The following is a 21,125-nucleotide window of genomic DNA, read 5'->3' on the forward strand; positions in this document are numbered from 1 at the left end:
CCACCACCACTCCACCATTGGTCCATACCACTCCATCCCAAACCCCCTTTGCCCAAAACACCTCATCACTCACTCCCTTCACTATTATTGTTACTGCTCTCCAACCCAGCCTTCCAAATCCGCCCATCTCCCAAATCAGTGCTAGCATCTTTGGCCAACCTTAGCAATACACAACAGGGATGCCGCCCATGGGGCCAAGTAATCAACCCTTCATCACCCCCAACCTATTTACCTCAGCTCAGAACACCATTCCATCATTTCCACTAGGTCCTTGGAGCTCAGTGCCATTAGCCACAAATCCACAAGCTACTACCCTCACTCCACAAAGCTATCAAACCCCACAAGCTACTACCAATGTTCTGCCGAGCTCTCAAGTGACCCAAGCTCCTGCCACCACTCTATCAAGCTTTCAAATCCAACCACCAAGCTATCAAACCCCATCAGTTCCATTCCCAAGCTTTCAATTCCCACCACCTCCACCACCAACTAATCCATTACCTCCTATCACCAACTATTTTTCTATGCCACTTCTAGCAGGAAATCCACCACCACCAACCACCAATTACTTGGCCTCCTTTGCCATGCAGATACCTTCCCAAATGGGGGCACAACCCACATATATTGGTCAAACTCCTCAAATCCAAAGTCAAGTTCCACAAGCTCCCTGATCCTTCCCCCAAGCTTCACAACCATCTTATACCTTACCTCCACAAACTAATCCTTTTATCCCACAGCCAGCTTATGTTCCTCAATCCCTATCCCAAATCCAATATCAAAGGAAAGCCTCAAAACACATGCAACAATATGTGCCACCTCCACCTCCGCAACCCATCATCCACCATTTAGTTTCCCAAGCCATGTATAATCCCTACCAGCCCATACCTCAAAGCCTTCCATATTCCATTGCCCCATCTAGCACATACCTACCTCAGGGCACTCCTACATTGGGGGCACCCCAACCATCATGAATTAATTTAGAATGGGAAGCCATGAAGACAGCTTTGAAGAACATCCAGGAGGGAAATGATCCAAAAACCTTCAAGTTTGAGATTGTGTGTCCTTACCCATTTGACAGAGCCATTACCATGACACCATTTTCCAAACATTTTGAGACACCCAAGTTTGACAAATTCAGAGGAAAAGGAGACCTTGTCACACATATCAAAGAATTTTACATGCACTGCCAAGAAGTGGCATACAATGATGTCTTCCTCTTGTGCCTTTTTCCCAAAAGCTTGGCCAAACCAGCTCTTGAATGGTTTTATAGAATCTCGTATGGCACAATTAAAAACTTTGCTGAATTGTCTGAGGCATTTGTAGCCCAATATGCCCATCTTGTTGAAACAAAGCTCTCAGTAGTTGATCTTGTCCACACTAAGCAAAAAGGTGGAGAAAGTTTTCTTGAATATCTGCAAAGATGGAAAACCCTTACCACTTGCATATCTTGCACCTTGCTAGAATGCCATTTGGTGAAAATGTTTATTGATAATGCCCATCCCAGCTTGGCTCACCACATGACCATGAACTATTTGCAAACCTACAAAGATATCAAAGAAAAAGGAATGATCCTTGAGCAAGGACTCATTAAAGATGGTGTGGTCAAAATTTACAAGGAGGCCAACCAAAATCAATCACATTCCAATGACAAGTCTAGGTATTGGAACAAAAACAAACACATTGCAACAAATGGGGTCACTGACATGAGACATGTGAATATTGTTGGTCCTTCTCAAAACCAGGCCAACCCACCTTATCAACCAAACAATCAACAAGCTATCAACTACCAACAGAAAAATAACCAAAGCTATCAAAACTACAATCCAAGACCCCACTTTCAAGGATCTAGTAATCAAGCTAATGCCATCAATGTAGCTGCAGGGCAAAAGCCCAGATTCCAACCTGCACCTAGAAATTATACACCCCTTGGTGAGCCATTGGATGTCATTTTTGAGAAATTAGTCAAGGAAAACCTCATCAAATTTTCTCCTACCCAGCAAATTGACCCAAGCCAATCCAAAGTTGCATGGTACAAAGACAATGAGTACTGCAAATTTCATAGGGTAAAAGGTCACACCACCCTTAGATGCATGAAACTAAAAGATTATGTGCAGGATCTCATTGATCAGAAAGAAATCACCATTGGTGCACAAACCTCTCTCAATGTAGGCTTACAGATCTATCAAAATGCTTTTCCTCCTCACAATAACCAAAATCTTGGAAAATAACCTATCCAAACCAAATACAACAACACCAGCAATCGCCAACCAAACTAACAGCATGGGAAAAAAAATGACCATACTTCATCCTATATAGACTATGGTAGCCTCATAGGTTGTATATCCGAGAAAGAGCCTTATGTCAATGTTATCAATATCCAAGGACCAAACAATGAGTGTGCAGTCACCACTAGAAGAGTGCAATTTAACATTGCAGGCCCACCAGTTCCACCAGCACCATCAGCTCCATCAAAAAGCTAGTACAATATCTTGGAACACCTTGGGAACATGCCAGCCCAAATCTCCATTTTAGACCTTCTCCGCATTAGTCCTGTGTACAAGAACATCCTTGACAGTGCTCTCATAGAATCCTATGTCCCTTCAAATATCAACGCTACTAATTTTCATAATCTCATTGGACACCTATCCTCCTCATGTGCCCTATCATTCAAACCCACTGACATACCCGTGGTCGAGCCATATCACACCCTTCCACTTCGCATAGCCATCATGGTATCCAACTTCGTCGTAAAAAGAGTAATGATAGATAATGGATCAGCCTTGCATATTTACACCCTAAAATTCATAAAACAAGCTGGGTATACTGAGGCAGATATCATCAGTGAGGTTATCACCATCAAAGCTTATGACAACTTGGAAAGAATCACAAAAGGAACTATTTTGTTGCCAATCAAGGTTGGGCTAGTCATCCAAGAAACACTCTTCCATGTTATTGATCTAAACCTACCATTCAACATCCTCCTTGGTCACCCATGGATTCATGCCATGAAAGCTGTTCCATCCACTTACCATCAGTGCATCAATTTTTTGCATCAGGGCACTAAGGTAACCATCCATGCCAATCTAGAACCCTTTGCTTACTGTAATGCGGTTAAAGCTTCATATACAAACCATTGCCTTGGAATTGATATCGACATAGCCATCGCTAGCTCATCCCACACTTGCAATGACCCTAAAACCATCCTCGCCTCCACCCTATCTATCGTGAAGATCAATAACAAAGGCTGTGGAGAGTATAGTCTATCAGATGCATTTGCTATCGAGGCACTCCCACTTGATCCACACGCCCATGGATGACTGACATATCACAAAGCTAAGGAGATTCCACCTCCTCGATATAAACAATTTGGCCCAAAAACCTTTGTATCCTAAAAAATCCATCTTCATGAGGAGCTCACTCCAGATATCAACAATTGGTTACATAAGGATGCACCTCCAAGAAATCAAGCACGCCTTGATCACTTCAGCCAAAAGTATCCCCAAGAACATAAGCTCATCATTGACAAATGGAACTATCAAGGTGGTGGTCTAGGACTAGAAGAAAGAGGCATCTAGTGCCCTATCGAAGCACACAAGTGGGAATCAAAGTCGGGTCTTGGCTTTGGCATACCCACAACTGGGGGCACCAATCAAAACAGTCACACTTTTTTGAACATTCACCGCGACCTTGTCATAATCAAAGACATTCCTGAGGAAGTTGAAAAGAGAGCCTACGACGATATCCCAGACCAAATCTTCCTCGGAGACTCTGTTCTCCAAGAGCTATCCATCCATTTCATTGACCTACCACTTGCCCATCCACAACTGATAGATTGGGACCAACCAAGCGTCATACACATTGATGAGTTCACATCAGAGGAAGCACTTCTGAGATTCATGGGAGCTGAAACACCTCACAAGAAAACAAAGCTAGATTCTACCTATATCTATAAGCTAGATTCCAAGGGGTATTTTGGAGAAAATTCCCAACCTGGTTTTGATACACCCAAAATTGGAACTAAGGTGAATTCGGGACTAGCTAAGGTAGTGAAGAGAACCCCTCAACAAGAAAATCCAAAGCCACAAAGAACATGAGGATTTAGCATTGCCTCCTCAAGATAATCGACCAGAGGTGTCTTCTATTCTAATTGAGGATACTAGAGAAGTCAACATTGGTTCTTCAGAGATCCCCAGACTTGTTTACATTGTTGCACCCCTATCACAAGACCAAGCTGATCTCCTCTTTGAGGTCTTAAGAGAGAACATTGGCAAATTTGCACGGTCATATCAGGACATGCCAAGACTTGATCCAAAGCTTGTAGTACATCATCTTGCAGTCGATCCAAAGATCAAGCCCGTTAGACAAAAGCTTAGAAAAAATGCACCCCAAGGTGGCATTAATGGTCAAAGCTAAATTAGAAAGAATGTTAGCTGCTAAGGTTATCTGACCTATCGACTACTCAGAGTGGATCTCCAACATGGTCCCCATCACTAAACCTTTCGGTGACATCAAAATCTACAGTAATTTCAGAGATTTTAACAAAGCTTGTCCAAAAGATGATTTTCCCTTGCCCAACATAGATATGATTGTAGACCTTACAGCTGGACATGAAATTCTATCCCTCATGGAAGGATTTTTCAGGTATAATCAAATCAAGATTGCAGAAGAAGATCAGCATAAGACATCATTCACTACCCCTTGGGGAACCTTTTGTTACAACATGATGCCTTTTGGCCTAACGAATGCTGGGGCTACCTATCAAAGAGCTATGACAGCCATTTTCCATGATCTCATCCATAACATTTTGGAAGATTATGTAGATGATATCTTGGTCAAATCTCATACCTTCATGGATCATCTTGCTGACCTGGAGAAAGTCTTTGATAGGTTAGCCACATATCATCTCATGCTAAATCCCAAGAAATGTGTCTTTGGGGTCACATCTGGCAAGCTTCTAGGCTTTATAGTTTCTAAACGAGGTATAGAGATCAACCTCAAGAAGGTCAAGGCTATCTTAGACATGCCTACTCCCCAGACACTGGGATAACTTCACTCTCTTTAGGGAAAGCTCCAATCCGTTTAGTGCTTCATCTCTCAGCTTGCAGATAAGTGTACGCCATTTACACATTTACTGAAGAAGGATGAAAACTTCAAATGGGATCCTTTATGTCAACGTGGCTTCAATCAGCTCAAGCAGTATCTTTCCAATCCCCCTATCTTGGTTCCACCAGTTCCTGGTCGTCCCTTGATCTTATACATATTAGCAATGCCTACTGCTCTAGGGGCACTTCTAGCATAGCTCGATGACTACGGTAGAGAAAGAGCCATCTACTAAATTAGTAGAACCCTAGTTGGTTATGAACTCAATTATACTCCTATGGAAAAAGCTTGTTTGGCAGTTGTTTTCTCAACTCAAAAGCTTCGCCACTACATGCTAAGTCATACCATCCAACTAGTCTCCAAGATCAACCCTCTCAAGTATATGCTCTCCAGAACAGCAATTACAGATCATTTGGCCAAATGGGTTATGCTCCTTAGCGAATTTGACATCCAGTATGTGGACATAAAGGCAATCAAAGGGCAAGCTATAGTAGATCACCTAGCTGATGCACCTCTAGTAGATACATATCCTTTGATCACAGAATTTCCAGATGAACATATCTGTCTAATTGAAGAATAGCCCCCATGAAAACTTTACTTTGGTGGCTCATACACATCTCATGGATCAAGGAAAAGAATATTGTTGGTCACACCTCAAGGAGATTACATTCCAAAAGCCTTCAAGCTACAATTCCCTAGCACCAACAATATAGCTAAATATGAGGCTCTCATAGCAGGATTAAAGATAGCTGCAGAATAGAACATCATTGAGTTACAAATCTTTGGCGATTCTCAGCTCATCATCAAGCAAGCCCTAAATGAATATCAAACCAAAGATGAAAAGCTATTACCCTACAAAGAGCTAGTTGGTTAGCTATCCCAACATTTTACAAAGCTTCAGTTTACACAAGTGCCTCGAATGCAGAACAAAGCAGCAGATGCTATGGCTACTATCAGCTCGCTCTTGGAAATTTCCCAAGCAGTTATGCAGTATGAGTTTTTAGTCGAGCAAATCCTCACCCCTACCTATGCGAATGATGACTCAAACCGTGTTTGTATCTTGGTTGGTCCCCAATCCCCTTGGTACCATGAGATTCACTCTTACCTTAAAGATGGTATCATCTCCCCTCACCTCACACGTATCCAATGCCAAAACCTCATCTAAAAATCATCTCGCTATGTCATCATAGCCAATACCCTATATCGTCAAGGTTATCACGATACTCTCTCTAGGTGTTTAGACCAAAATGAGGCTGCGATGGTGTTAAAAGAAGTACACTTTGAACTTTGCAGTGCCCACACGAGTGGTATTGTCCTAGCATGACAAATCCTTAAAGTAGGCTACTATTGGCCTACCATTGAAGATGACTCATGTGACTTTGTCAGAAAGTGTCTCCCATGTTAGCAACATGCAAATCTTGTGCACGCTCCAACACAGGATCTACATCCTATTGCACCACCTTGGCCTTTCGCTTGTTGGGGCCTTGATCTAGTTGGAACTATCACACCTCTCTCATCTGATGGACATAAATGGATAATAACAGCTACAAACTATTTCACTAAGTGGGTGGAAACAATCCCCCTAGTCTCAGCTATAGGAGTTTAGGTCTCCAAGTTCATCTTGTACTACATTGTTTGCCACTTCGGCATCCCATCCACCATCTTCATCGACCACAAAGGTAACTTTGAAAATCTCAACATGGAAGAATTATGCACTTCCCTCCACATACATCATCGCTTTTCTAGCCCACACTTCCCACAAGGTAATGGCCAGGCAGAGGCAACTAATAAAACCCTCCTCAAAATCTTAAAGAAAGTTGTCAATGATTTCGGCCACGATTGGCACCTACAAATTAATTCTGCCCTATGGGCTTATCAAACTTCCTTTCGTACATCCACAGGCACAAATCCATACTCCCTAGTCTATGGTGTTGAAGCAGTACTACCTATAGAGGTTGAACTTCCCTCCTTGCACATATCTTTGCAAGGGCAAATATCAGATGAAGAATATAGAGTTGCTCGACTCACCCAGCTAGATCTCTTAGACGAGAAGCAACAACAAGCCTATGATCATCTCACAGTCTATCAAACTCATCTCAAAAGGAATTTCAATAAGAAGGTGCTTCCACGACACTTTCAGCCGAGTGACCTGGTCCTCAAAGAAAACATGAAAGTCCAAGCAGATCGAGCAAAGAAAAGCAAGTTTGAACCTACCTGGCTTGGTCCTTATATTGTCACAACATCCTTTGGCTCCGGAGCCTATCAGCTATCTACACTAAAAGGAGAACTCTTGAATGATCCTACTAACATCATTCATCTTAAGAAATTCTATGCTTGAAGATCCTTGGTATACCCAACTTTTGAAAAATACAAAAAAAAAATAGTAAAGAGAAATAAGCATCCAATGGTGAAAACTTGGCAATTCAAGTGCCTTGGATAGGTACCTTGGTGAAAACCTGGTAATTCAAGCGCCTTGTGTACTAAGACTAATCCATTATCTATCACTATCCTATCCCTCATCCATTCACCCACCATCCCATAAAACACCTGCTTGTTCCCTTGGTGTTCCAACCAAATATCCAAAATCTAATGAAGCTTGTAAATACCTCCTGTATAGCTTGAAAATAATCTTGTACCTCAGCTTGTAAATCTTGTATCATCCCTTGTATCATAGCTTGTATATCCAAATCTTGTCCAAAGCTTGTACCATATTCCAACTTGTAAATAATCTTGTATCCTAGCTTGTATCTTATCACATGCACACAAATAATCCCATGTTCCTTAAGCTTTTCACAAACCATCTACCTATCTGCCTATCAACTATTGCAGACATCCCACCCTTTACAAAAATTTTCATCTCACAAAATCAAAACATAAACAACTTGTACATTTGTACCATAGCTTGGTCTGTCAGCTTGTACATCCTCTTTAGCTTAGTACCATTGTATCTATCCAGCTTTCGTGTCAGTTCATCCTTGATCAACACCTTGCACACATCGCACAACCCTTGGTTAGCTATTCCAATGCATCCTTTAGCTAGATCTCCTGTCACCAAAGTGTTATCCTTCTTAGTTCAGCTTGCCAGATGCATCACTCATCCAGATCCATCAGCTTAGGTGTTCTCTGATAGATCCTTATAGGATATAGCTTTCCTAATGTCTAATCTTGGTCCGTTAGTACCTTGTTCTACCCATCTCTTTGGCAAACAGTTCTCTTTTGGATTTTTGCTTTCTTTTGATTTGGAATCTTCCCTTTTGGATCTTGAAATATCTTTTCCAAGCAATCTTTTTGTTCCCTCTTCAAGGTTGCCATGATCTTCCATATCATGGTATACTGCGAATGGGGCAATCTGAGCGTAAGGTCTTGATCATGTCTTTCATTTGTTTTTCTTTTCTACTTGTGGGTTACCCAATGATGGTTCCACGCTACTTCCTTTGGAAATCATATGTGATGCTGGAGCAATCCTTGTGTGTTTGTTTTGAGTCAGTTTGTTAGTCCTTTGGATGGTTGGTGAAAAAGCCTTGATGTTCTTGGTAACCTTGGCAATTAACCAACAGTCCTATAGCAAATCTAATGCTCAACTATATGGTGGTACTTCTCTTTGAAGTATCCCCTTGCTCAATACACTTCAATGGATTCCCTTCATCTCCATTATCCCCCCTCCATCTCCAGCATCCGTCTCTCCTACCCCAAGCTTATGCATCAATATCTCTTTGAATCAATCATCACCTTTAGCTTTAGGGATCCAAAATCCTAGTCTTAGGGATCCACCAATACAATCAATCCACCAAGCCTCATCTTTCGAGATCCACAATCCTAGTCTTAGGGATCTCCGAAAACCATCTTTTGCCAATCTGACTCTTTGAAATCCTGTTGCATCAACTTTTTAATCCCTTCATCCATCTCTCTATCCTGGATTCCTTTTTATAGTGCTCTGCTCCTTCATCCTCCATCTCCCCTGAAGTCTTAAGCTTGCTTCCTCTTGTGCCTCTGATTCTCCCTTTATCATTCTCTCATAGTGAGAGTTTGAGCTAATTCATTCCCTTCTCTTTGCCAATCTATCTCTGCTCGTCTCAATTTTTGGTGCTTTTCAAGAAGCCGTCGAGCCTCATTTCTCTCTCTGCCACCTTCTTGAGGGGGCATCATCTAAGTCTAGTCTCTCCTCTTCTTATCTGAGACTGGGGCAACCTTGTTGCTAAAACATCTTCCTCGTGTCGTCTTCGTTCAAACTTCTTTGAAATAATGTTGTCTCAACACTATGTCAAAGAGGGGCAAAATGTAGACACCTAAATTTGATTACACCGCTTTGGTAATCCTATTTAGCTATCTCTAAAGGCATCATTAATTAAATTTCTATTTATTTAATCCTCTGCCATCCCCTAGTTGATTAATTTAATTAATCATCTATAGTCCTAATTGATAAATCAAATAACCTATTATTTATCAATTAAATCCTATTCTTCTATCTAATTCCAAAATTCCCATTTATTAAATAAATCTATTTGATAAATAAAGCCCTCAAATCTAATAAACTCCTAACCTATTCCTAAATCCCCCTTTTTAGCTTAATCCACCCCATCCACCCATACTAACTAAGCTCAGTCACTAACTCACCCACCCTAATAAATGCCATCCACTTGCATATCTCTAACAAGCCTAATCTAATCCTAAACCTTCTCTAATCCCCCCCCTAACCTTGTCACATTCCCTAAGCAAGCTTAAGACTTTCCTAAGCCAAACAAAGTCAACAATCTCAACTCCCTCCAAAATATCCCAACCACTAAGCTTTCAATGCTCTTACAAAGCCATAAAGACTCTTATAAGCCCATTTATTGCTCTTACAAGCCATTTATGAAGGGTCTTTATGAAGATATTATCCCTTGAGCCTCATTTGTTGACTCATCCTTGCCCTTTCCTCCATCCACTCACCCTGTGACATGTGTCACTCCCTGGTTGGTGCTAAACAAGCACAATCCATGTGCTCCCCTTTGAGTGCATCCTAGCCCTCTTTAAGCTTTCATCTCTCCTTGCATCTTAGCCCTCCATCCCTCAAGCCCTTAGCCTATAAATTGAATCCCCTCCCAAGCCATTTCATCACAACCTTTGAGCTAAAGTTATAATGCTAGTTTGAGAAACAAAGCCTTTAAACCATACCCTTATAATGTCAAATTGAGAGCTCACAAAGCTACCAATTTTCCATTACCCATCCCCACCATTGAAGCAAATTTGAAGCTTGAGAATACATCCCAAATCCTATCAAATAGACTTATCCTTAAATCAAGTGACCATTATCATTGGGAGAGCATTCCATGGCTCATATTCTCATTTGAGGGTTTCACTTTGTCTATCTCATATGTTATATTAGTTTTGTCAGTTAATGCTTTGTTCTCTTAATAGATTAGTATTTCTTGCTAACATATTAGTATATACAGTTAGGAGTTGTGGAAGACAATTGGACCCATTGCCCAAACAACTTCAAGGGCAAGAGCAATGAATCCACCATCCAAATGATCCCTGTATTATTCCTTCTAGAATAATAGAAATGAAATGTACTTCCTTCTTCTATCTTTGTCCTATCAATCACACCTTTGCTCCTTTTGATCTTGTAACCAGATCACAAGTCTTGCATCTAATAATCCCTTGGATCACTTACTCGCATTCATCAACCACTCTGCTCCTTTTCGCATTTCACACTTGATACCATGATCACACACACTTTACAAAAAAGGAAAAAATCTTTCCTTTATACCATATCTTCAAAATAATTCCTTGAGTTCGCTTTGAGGCTTTCCAAATTAATTATAAGAAGACAATTAATTCAATAGTACTGTTGGCTCACTGTTTGTACAAAAATTTACACGTGTGATAGTAAATCTTGTGCACTTGCTGATGTCACTAATAGACTATCCTTCATCATTGCCTGATTGTGCATCTTCTTACTACATCTCAAATGTAAGATAGCAAAAAACATTAGGAACTGCTTTCCTAATACTCTATCTCTGATATGCTCTCTGTAAATCAGGTAGAACTTCCATATGTCTTTGACATAGACTCTATGCACTCAATCACATCATCGGGATACTCTGTCGAACATGTCCATAACTATGCATCACTAGACAATGAAACCATTGTCTATACCATTAAGATCTTTGTCTGCTACTCAGCCTGTCTTTATAGAAACCATACTATGTTGACATCAATGACAAATATAGTCATGAATGCAACATATCAATACTCTTCAATGCTTAGGATATTCCCCCAAAGTAGTATCATCAACATTCATGCTAACACCTACCATATGAGAGAAGGTTGTAGGAAATCCAAGGGCTTCCACCATCATCAAAATGACACCCCCCCTTCAACCCTAATGTATGTGTTCTCATAATCAATTGATAACATTCCCACACTTTGCCTCAACTTTTTAGTCCAATCCATAGTCTCCAAATAGGTGATAAGGTTCTCCAAAATATATCTCCCTTTTGCAAAACCAATCTGTGTAGGGTTGATCACCATGGGAAGAATATGTTCAATTCTAGTGGACAAAACCTTAGCAAGAATTTTATATTTCACATTGAGGAGTGCAATTGGTTTCCAATTCTTGATGAGTGTTTTATCCCCCCCTTTAGGAAGTAGTTAATGGGGCCCGCGTTGATCTCCTAACCTAGTGATCCTATACTTGGAGCATAATCCTAAAGTTTCTTCGACACTCGGCATATCCATTGAGAGTTGACTTTGAAAAATTCTACAGGTATACCATCCAAACTAGGGGTTTTCTCTTTACTCAGGAATGAAATCACATTATTGATTTCTTGAATAAAGATAAATTCTCCTAGTTATGCTGACTCTTGGTGAGTGAGCTTCTTAGGGATGCTGGCTTGAATTTTGCCTCTAGCCTCCTTCATGCTATTAATAATTTATATTTTAAAAAATTCAAATTTATAATCTTATTTCTCTTCTATCTTGATAAATCTCTAGAGATTGTATAAAAATAAATATATAAGCTTCAACAAATATTGATTTGTATTTAAAAAATATTTGTAGCTATCTTATTTGTCTTCAATCTTAAATTGAGTTAATAAAATCTTCAATTACAATCAACAGGTGTTTATAATTCAATCTAAATGTTAGTGTCAAATGTAATTTTTTTAAATTAATGAAATGCATTATATAGATATAGATGGATTTTAATAGGTATAGTTTTTTTTTTTTTTTAAATATCATTAATATACTTTTAAATATGTATATATATGTATACATATATACATATGTATATACATACATACACACACACACACACACACACACACACACACACACACACACACACACACACACACACACACACACACACACACATGTCATGATTCACTAAATATTGTTTTTTAAATGAGAAAATGATAAATTTTGATACATATAATATTTTAAATGTTTAGAAATTATTAAAAAGTGTTATGTAGATTTCAACAAGAATATATTTTAGTTAATTTATTAATTATGACATTTTATAATTCAATTTACTCATCATATTTTAAATCAATTCAAATGTATATTTTATTTACCACTTAATAAAATTCAACATGAAATTCTCATTGACTAATTGTCAAATTGATTAATACATGAATATAAATCCTCATAATAACATTTCTAATTTAATTATTATTATCCACTATATGAATAGTTTTTTTTACAATTAATGAATATTATTAATGTTCCCTTAGCAATACTTAAAAAAATTCTAATCTCTCAATTGAATAAAGCACAACAAACATGTATATTATTTATAATATTTTTAAATTATAAGAACAAATATAATAACACTTGTCTCATTTAATTTTATATCGTTTAACTTAATTTTGATATTATATTTTTTTATTTATTTATTGTTAAGAATTTATTTATATTGCTTTCAAACTATTGTCTTGATGTAATATACACCCTTATTTTATCACTTTCAAATTAAAAACACACATTACAAATGATGTGAATTTTTTAAAATTAAAGATATTAAATATCTCTTAATAGATAAATTCAATGCCCTTTGAAACAAATCAAACAAATATGAGGTAGGTAGCAGACAAAGACTTAAACATGTTGAAAATTTTGGCAACACGTATTAATCAACTTTTATGTGTTTTGTTTCCCCTTGCGTAACTGAATTATATAAATATAATAACAATGAAAGAATATTTCTTCAACTGAATACTTAAGAAATAGATTATTTTGGATGTTTGTGTTTGTTCGGTGGAGTGGAAGTTGGGCATAATAACTACAAATCTCTGCCGCTTATGACGGAGATTTTTTTTTAAGGTTGACATATTTGTATACTTAACAATTGACAAGTAGAGCCACACACTAATATTTAGAAGAAAGGACAAGAAAGTATAGAGAGAATAATGAATGATTTGATGTTTTTTAATGGATTTTATTTTTTCATTTTTTAAAGATTGGTATGTACTTAATTTTTTTATTCAACTTAGTCATTCAAACAAAATATTATAAATTGTTTTTTCCAAAATTAGGTTGAAAATAGTTTGAAGAAGCATATTAATCAATTTGGGTTCATCTAAGACAATTGTATCACTAAGCAATTGACAAAGAAAGCAACATATTGATATTGGGAAGAGGGCAAAGAGCTAATGAATAATTCAGTGTTTATTAATGAATAATAACTTATTATATTTAAGTTAGTATCTTCTTTTTTAAAGATTGGTATTCACTTAATTTTATATGAAGAATCTCACCTTACACGACAATTGTGTCACAAAGCAATTGACAAGAAAGCCACAAATTGATATTGGAGAGAGGATAAAGAGCTAATGAATGATTTAATGTTTTTTAATGGATAGTAAATTATTAGTTTATGATAGGATACTAAAGTTTTCAATTTCTTGCAAAGTATTAGTTGATTGGTCGAAAATCGTATCGTTTCAAATTATAACATCTAACACTATAGTTTTGGAGATATATTGAGATTTTTTTGATGTCATGTATGTAAATTTATTTTTTCTTACTGAGTGTTATTATATTTTCTAGTAGTCTTTCCATTTTTATGTAGAAATATTATCTCAAATATTTGAACATGACAATTTTCATAGTTTCAAGAGACTACATGTCTCTTGTTGCAATTCTAAAAATATGTCTAGATGCTCCGCATATCTTCAAATAGTTAACGTGTCTTGTCCATGTTTCTACATTTTATATGTAAGCGTTAAAATTGAAGCATTCAATCTATTTTCTATATGTAATGTTTTCGAGTTTACATTGAACAACTGCAAATGACAAGGCACCCTTGCCACTTCTCATATTTTGTTTTAGGGATGTTGCATCATTTTTGTGAGCTAACTCAAAGATATGCTTCTCTTCTCTCTTCAATATTATAATTATTTGTGTTTTCCCTAATACAATGAAGACAATTTATTTAGAGATGCATGTTTACATTGGTGGTAACAATAATAAAATTTAACATAGATGAAAACTATGTTATATGTATTTATAGATCTTGAATCCTGGAATATTTCTTGGATAACCAAGCTTGGAAGTAAGCTTATTATCAATTCACCTTCAAACTTTCAGAAAGTGCAACTTCCTCCATTACATGCCTTTACATTTGTAGTAAAATCAACTTTGTATTTTCCCTGTCTACCTACTTCTACATAGATTTTGCTTTTATAATGTCAGTTCTCTTCTGTAGGCACACTTGGACTTTCTGCCCAACAATCAATCAAAGTTGGTGAAGTAAGCATAAGCAATGGAAGAACTTTTGAGCAAATTCCATTAAAGAGGAATGAAGATTTATGGAGGTAATTTTTTTTTGTATGAGCAACAAACATTTCGTGGGTATAACCTAACAGAAGACTAGTACAATTCAATAACAATTTTATTTTTGGTGTTTTCCTAGGTAAATAAAAGCATTTGAAGTAAAATTTGACATATCTATTATATTCACTTGGGATTTTTTTAGCCACAATATTGGTATATCTGTACATTTAAATACAAATATTCGCAAGTGATGAAGTTTGTGTTTGGATATGTATATGGAGATTTTGTAAGCCATGTCTTCTAAAGATCCAAGAAATGAATGAATTGTTATAAATTCTAGAGTTTATTTCCTTCCTTTTAATTGTTGCATAAGGATGTTTTCTTAGATTAAGACTTGACATATACACAACAAGAAAAGAAAATAGAGTGTGTCTTCTCTTTTAACTTTAGCCTTAAAGGTACATTGTAATATTTCTTAAAGCTGGTCCGATATTAGAAATTAGACCATTGCATTCATAGGTCAGTTGTATGAATGGTTCCACTTTCCTTGTCTTCGGTCTCCCATGTGTAACGCCTTGCCAAGGGATCCAAAGAATTAACCTAAAGTTTCACTAAGTTTGGTAACATTTTTTTTAAACATGAAAGTAAAACCATTCATAACATAGTAGCGAAAGCAATAACAACATTCCACTGAAAGTAAACATAAACATACATACTTAATAGGTTACATTCTTAAGGATCCCTTAACGTTGAATCACATCTAACATAACTAATTATGTCTCCATCTAATACTACATCCACATAAAATAATAATGAAAAGTCCAATGTTCATAAATTACATTTTCGAATGCACAATCATCCACTGCACATGCCACAGGGTATGAAAGGCTTTAAAGAATATACATTCGTGTAAATAAAGGACATCATCCTACTAATTCTAGTCCATGATGCAATAACATAAATGAAACCACATATCATACATGATACATCATCATCACAAAAGATATAACATCCATCTTAAAAGATAACTATTTATCACAACATAATTAACTAAGTGCACGGTTCCTCCCAACTGTAAATAACATCATTAGACCATTGTGGGCCCTAGCCATCCCTCCATGCGTAACATCCCAAATCACCAAAGAGATCATCGGTATTAACATAGGAGGAATGTCACTCCTAAAACATACTACATCATATGCAGAAAAGAAATCTAACATGCAAAGTAAAGCATAAGATAACATCATCTAACATATGCAAATCATCAATGTAAGGATACATGTCCATGATTAGAATGAAGATAGATGCCACAAAGAATATATCAGCCATGGTGTCTCATACGGATCTCAAATGCTAAGAGTGGAAAAGCACTACCACCTGACTGCATGGAACCTAAATGGTTCGCTCCCACTGCACTGAAGAGATAGTCTCAAGTCTCAAATAGGTTATCAATATCACATAGCATAAATACTCTCTAAGTTCAGGAATCCTAGAAGTATACTAACTCAAAGGTTCCAATCACAAAACCGACATCTAATCCCAGAGGCACAATAAAGACATGTAGGAAACCTGCTATGCAAGCGAGAAAGTTTCATTGCACAGATCACGCTAGAGTTACCTTGGTAGTCTCCCAATAGATCTTGACCCCCTAGTGATCCCTGTGCGGCCAGTAGTATCCTCTCATACAGACGAGGCATAATATGGAATGCAAGGTTGCAACCAAATGCTCTCTCTACTCCCATCCTAGTCTGTACTAGCACTCGAGGCATGGACGAGAACAAAACAATTATCTTTTAGGTTCATTAAGTCAGTATTAGGTGTGAGTGTTTTCACTTATTAAGACAACTTACAATGAGTTACCCTGGCAGCCTCTTAGGGCCCCGACCCCCATTGCAAGCCACTTCCCGTCACTACAAGTAGATAACCTACCCTAAGCTCATGGAATCATAAATCACAAAATAGCAAAAGATAATCCACAATATAATCATCAAATCTCCATGAGCAAAAGAAAAGCATCCATAGATAATCATGACCACAACAGTTCTCTATTGGAAACTGAAGGTATCCTTGATAATCACAATAATCATTGGTTCTTAATAAGCAACCAAAAAGTATCTCAAAGTAATATTGACCGAAGACTCCAAAACATGTCACAACATGATGTCATCAAGATCAGATAAACAATTTCAATTCCATCAAATGACTGGAAAGTAACCCAAGTATAATTGATCGATGACTCAAAATGGTTAAGTCAAGTGTCTCATACATATGAATCTCAGCTTCACACAAGAAGACTGGAAAGCAATAACAATCAGTAAATACAAACATCTCATAGAGCATACCATCACATAACCATGGTTGGGTTTATAAAGATCAGAATTAAAAGACATCATCATGACAGCACAATCATAACCCCTGAGCCTCTAGTAGATGTCCTATAACTGGTCAAGACTAGTCAACCCAAAAACTCAAAACATATAGCATAGAAAAAACACAATGCAAGCACGTGTTTTGATTTGCTAAAAATTCCATAGTTGAATAAAACATGGAGGTCTCAGTTTTCATTTTCAAATTTAGATATTGAGTGAAGGAACATTTTGTATGTTTTCCTAACCCATGTACTATTTTGATGGATCAAAGCTTTTCCCTCTAACTCTTAGAATTCAATTTTCTAAATGTTATATTGTTATACAATGTTATTTGAAAATGACCCCCATCGAATTCTAATAGGATACATTGTAGATTTTAACATGAGAAATTACCAATTCTTTTCATTACATCTTTCCTTCATAATTCAAGTCAATTAAATAATTAAATTAAACCTATATTGTTAGACTATAATTATTACAAAATAATTTATTATGTCATGCTCAAACTACGAGGGCAAGAACACAATTTTTTTTTGAATTAATAATTAGAATGCTCTAAGTTTGAAATGATTGTGATAACAGTTTAGGTAAAGGTTCTCTACATTACATCTTAAGTTTATAAATTCTTGTGGAGGAATACATCGTTAAAATTTTGAAACTTTTGTTATTAGATTGATATCGACATTTCTTTTGTTATTTCATTTCCTATACAACATTATATTTAAAATATTAAAAAAAAACCATTTAAAGTTTGACTAAATGAATAAAGTAAAACTGATCAACATTATTCAATAGTCTAACATTTACTAACATAACAACGGAGACACTTGCTAGCTTACTATCACTCTAAAATTATTCATAAAATTTCTACTAATTTCCAAATGAATTTACAATCTATACACTTTCAATTAATACTAGATAGTAATTTAAACTTTCTTAGTTATAGTCTTGAGGAGGAATTAAATCGTTAAATTTACTAAGCATTTTAAACGTATAATAATTACTAACTAATATTAAGGAGAAACATATAAATTTATTTACTCATCAAAACTCTTAACTATAATTAAAACTGCATTCTAATAACAATTTTGTTAAACTATAATCTATTTTAATTAAAACCTATGCATAGGACATAAAACTTAACCAAGTACACTTAATCAAATAAATAAAAACTAACTAAATCTTACTATCATAAGTTCTCAACTAAACATAATTTATAGCTAATTTAAAAACTTTAACAAATTAAACTATTCATCACATAACTAACACAAATCTAAACTTATTTAAATTTCAAAACTAACTAACTAATATTAACTAATCATTAATTTAAGACCCTCTAAAATAATAAAACAACTAAATTAATTTAAAAATAAAATAACCTAAATTTAATTCTATCTTTTTTTTTAATACAAAACTTAATTTAAACCCTTTTATTATTTAAAATAAACTAACTTTAATTTAATTATTAATAACAAACTAAACTAAACTATATTTTAAATACTAACTAAATTAAATCTAAACTAAACTAAATTAAACAATAAATAAATAAAAACTAAACTAACCCCAAATACCCTAAACCCCTAAACTTTCTAACCCACCATATGATTAGAAATTTAATAACATCTAACACTAAAATAAAATTCTACTACAACTAAGCTACCTCAAACTCCCACTAAAAAAAAACCTCCCTTAAGTCCAACTCAATCAACACTAGGCCACATGCCACTACCTTATCCCAAGACTTGGACACTTCCCAAGACTCCCCACGCATACCAAGAGCTTGGAAAAAAACAGCCAACAAGGCCCCAAGGAAGAAGTACACCTAGCAAGGAGGATGGCAGAAAGGTAAAAAAAATGTTTAATTTTCTTTAAAGGCAAACTTGCACACCCCAACTCCCCTTAATTTCTATTGGACCACAAAGATCATGTCAGCTTGGGCACATGATCCCAAGAATGTCTGCTGGAGTAAAATTCGCATGGGGGGGGGGGGCTGGTAACATAGTGGTTAATAACCCATGTAAAACAATCTTATACTAATACCCTACGCCCCTATATGTCTAATCAAAGATAATAATAATATCTAAAGTCCAACTTGTCTGCACATAGGGAAAGGAAATAAGTTAATGTAAAGTTTAGTTGTTGGATATGTTTTTGAATAGGATAGGATATTTAGTTTTAAATTATGTTATACACATTTTTCTATTATCATTATTATTTTTAATTTTAATTTTTAAGATTATTCAAATGATTTAAAAGAAGATATTGAAGAGAATATTCTCTGTTAACAAAGGGGCATTTAATTTTTCTCCCACACAAAATCCAGAGAGTTTTTACTCTCTTGGGACTTTTTTTTTTTTTGAAGTCATAATTTTTTTTTTTAGTATACATTTTCAAGCCACTATATTTTTTTGACAAAGGGGTATTTTATTGAATGGATTTAAAATATGGATTTCATAGTTTGTGTCACAATAATACAAGATTTATTTGATCTCCTATAAGCACAAACTTGAATTGAAATATCAACCATATCCATTTTTTTCTTTCCTTAACATAATTGAACTCAAACTTTCCAAAATTGAATGTCATCCTTCTATCTCATTTTTTTTTGTTGTGCATCCATATAACTGAAATTTTGATCAAATCTCAAGATAAGCAATATTACTCAATCACCATTTTATTGGCAAACCTGATTCAAAGGCTCAGATGGGAAAGAACCAGGAAGAAAATTCGGCTTCGTTGCCATTACAACAAAGTTTGAAATACAAATTACATAGGATTTCAATCCCGAATTTCAACAATTCAATTGAATTTCCTTCATGACCCTCATCAAGGGGTTCTATAACAATTTCTGCAACGCTTTTCTAGAACCATGGAGGGAATAGAATCTGATCAGGTGACAACAAGCATGACCAAGAAACAAATCAAACATGCATATTCATACAAAGTTTTCACAATAGGATTCTCAATGAATCAACATTAGGGAAAGGTGGATTTTTCCAACAGGAGATGTCAAACACAACACCAAACCAGGTGCCCAATCGGGGCTATAAATCAAGAACTTTTGTTCTTCCATTCTTACATGCCAAAACTCATACGTGGTTTGTGCTGACAGGTAGGGGCCCATAACACCCTACCCTCTCTCCCTCTTCTCGTCTTGAGAAGAGACTCTACACTGTTGGAGTCCAACTAAAAGGACCTTTCCCAAAATTGGCCACTTCTGCCCTCTCCAAGGGTGAGTAATGCCAAAACACCCATAAAGAAAACTTCAAAATTCAAATAGAAACATGAAAGAAAAGCATTCAAGAAAATGGTTTTCAATCCTTCCCAACATACCCACATATGTTCAAGCATTCAAACAACAACAAGGTAGCATAAGCATGAAACAAACATGAAAATCTGAACAAGGGAGATGAGAATTCCTACCTGCACAAAGAGGTAATAGCAAATGAACAAGTTTGAGTAGAGCTTTTCCCTTCCTTGCTTCAATCTTCCAAGACTCCTCTCTAAATGTAGAGATTGGGTAACAACCTCCACTAGTCCAAGAAGGGCCTCTAAATAAGCCTCCAACTCAACCACCAAAGGGATCAATAACTTCTCCCACCCACCTACAAATCTAGAAGCTCCTAACTCAACCCACACTATGGTTAATCACTAAATGGAGGTGAGGTGATGCAACTCATGGTAGTCATAGTCAATTTTCGCACAAAGGCAAAAATAGACTTTTTGAGTGACCTCAAAAGTCAATAAAAGGGGCTTGGGAGTTGGAGAAGACCCCCAACCCATACCCATACCCCTTGGGTATAAATATTTCATGTTTTAAAGCTTTAGGAATAGGTTTAGAGCCAAACAAAAGGTAGGAATTAAATAGGACCATCTAACAACTCAAAAATGTAGATTAAG

Source organism: Cupressus sempervirens, chromosome 4 (assembly GCF_028749045.1).
Source record: "Cupressus sempervirens isolate cs-2001-9-10 chromosome 4, ASM2874904v1, whole genome shotgun sequence".
Taxonomy (NCBI): domain Eukaryota; kingdom Viridiplantae; phylum Streptophyta; class Pinopsida; order Cupressales; family Cupressaceae; genus Cupressus; species Cupressus sempervirens.